Source organism: Drosophila persimilis, unplaced genomic scaffold, assembly GCF_003286085.1.
Source record: "Drosophila persimilis strain 14011-0111.01,24,50 unplaced genomic scaffold, DperRS2 tig00002222-arrow-arrow-pilon, whole genome shotgun sequence".
NCBI lineage: Eukaryota > Metazoa > Arthropoda > Insecta > Diptera > Drosophilidae > Drosophila > Drosophila persimilis.
In genome coordinates, this window is record NW_020825648.1 from 28,647 (window position 1) to 30,963 (window position 2,317).

Genomic DNA, 2,317 nt, shown 5'->3' on the forward strand with positions numbered 1-2,317 from the left:
AATTGTTAATTTAATAAATAAATAAATAAATAGCTCAAGTATAATTTTGTGTTCGTGTGTGGCATCGTCAAAAAACACAGTAAAAAATATATATAACATTGGATTCCCGTTAGAGATTGATTACTTGGCCAAACGTGGGGCCGTATCCTTGCAAATCGTCAGAGCAATAAACTCCACCAGTGTTCGGGTCGGGCGGCCGGCCATTCCCTTGCGCAGATACTCGTATTCGAAGCCCTTTGTCACCATAACATTTGTGGCATCCTTTGAGGGAGAAAGTCCATAAGCTCTGCGCCCAAACAAAGCGCCCCACAATACTCACAATATGCATCCACTGGGGCACAAACTCACGGAGAAAGGCAGCGGCCTTGCAGGGACGTCCACCTCGGTCAATGCCATAGTTCTGCACATCGCTGCGTCCCCCGGCACGCACGGCCTTGCTGTAATATTTCCACAATGGGAAGCGCCACACACGATCTCCGGTATGCATGCTGGCGTGCTTGATCTGCTGCCACAGGATCTCCGAGTTGGTAAAGACCCCTGCAGCCGACTCATCCAGGGCCTGGCGCATGTAGCCCGAGCAGGTGCCGACGTCAATGATGCACTTGGGACAGAAGTTTTGCGCATACAGCAGGGCGTCTGCCAGGACCAGTACATCCTCGTGATCGGTGCACTGGATCTCGATGGTCTTGCCGTTCATGGACTCTACCATGTCCCCAGTACGGACCGAATTGCAGCCCACTACGTTTTCACAAAGAGGTATCAGGCCGCGAATGTTGACCTAAGAACAGCATTATTATTCAAGGAGATATCATTTCTGTCCTGAGTACTTACCGGTAAACGCAGGCCAGCCACAGCTCGACAACAGGCCACCACAACGGCGGCCCCGGTCATGTCGCCACGCATATGGAAGAGCTCATGTTTCTCTTTCAGGCACAATCCTCCAGCATCGTAAGTCACGCCTTGGCCCACCAGCACAATGGGGCGCTCCTCGGCACAGGTGCCGTAGTAACTCAGCTCCAGGAAGATGGGTAGCTCGCACGAGGCCTTGCCCACAGCCAGGAAGGCGTGCATTGACTGGCTCTCGGCACAGCCCTCGACCTTGACCTCCACATTGACACCGGATTTGCACAGCACCTCGACGACATTCTGCGCAAAAGCTGTGGGTGTGAGGAGGTTGGAGGGCATCTCCTGCAGCTGTCTCGTCAGGTTCTGGGCGGCTGCCTTCTGCAGACCAATGCGCCATCCTTCGAGGTCGCAGACCTCGTCTTTTCTTGCGTATAAGTCCAGCGACGCTGGATAGCCTGGGGACGTGGTCGCAGGCGCTGCAAGCATTATTTTTCGTTAAGCCCACACAAAGTACCAAATATCACAATATTCTAGATACGTATTTCGTGTTCAATTTCTAGCAATAGAGAATGCCAAATTGAGGCAATGAATGTACTCCATATCTTGTAACATGTAAACATATCTATGTATGTATATCTTTGACAAATGGGGCTAACAAATCATGAACTCTTGAAGGTCCATGGTACTCAAATAGATGTGGCTCTGGATGAGTGTAACTTCCAGAAGGAAGCCTTTTCGTCCTATGAGCGTCCTTGATGAGCACCTAGATATCAGAGACCATGAAAGCTAGAGCAACCAAATTGTATATCCAGACACCTGGACCCGTCCGCCCCCACAAAGACCAAAAATCTGTGGCATTCACAATTAACGCAGAATCGTAGAGAACGCCATATTTACTAGACTGTCAAATGTGGATGAGATCGGATCGTTATTATAGCCATAACGACCAAATCGCCTTCCACGCGCTTACTCATTCTCTCTCGATCTCTCTATCCATCTCACACACTCTTTCTCGTGCAGTGTGTTCGCTCTGGCGGAGGGAAGCGAGACAGAACGGCGGGCTTGTGTGTAAGAAAGAGAGAGAGGGAGAAAAGTTCCACTCTCCTATCTCATGACAAGTGCGAGCATAATTCAGAGTTTACTTCGTTCCCGCTCGTTAAAGAATCTTTTTTGTATAAGTGGGTGATAAAAAAGAAAGGTTTTTAAAATCAAAACGTTAGAGAATACAATTTATTTGGCATACGCCTAACTTTTAAAATATTTCAGCGAAAAATAAGCTTTAATTTTACAATAAGGCATTGCCGTTACAAAGTGCCGTGACTAAATGATTCCTTTAAAGTTTCGATACTGCATCATTAATTCCTGAAAATTTAGAATAGTTTTTCTAAAATAAAGAGACCGAAAAACTTGGGTGACTGCAAATTTGTATTTTACGACGACGAAAAAAAAGGAGTGCGTGCGTTCGTTTTCA

The 2,317-nt window shown here is 47.5% G+C and overlaps 1 pseudogene; it reads right to left on the reverse strand.

The window, feature by feature from the left end:
• Positions 1–344: 344 nt before the first annotated feature.
• LOC113567185 lies at positions 345–1,332 on the reverse strand (annotated as a pseudogene).
• Positions 1,333–2,317: the final 985 nt, after the last annotated feature.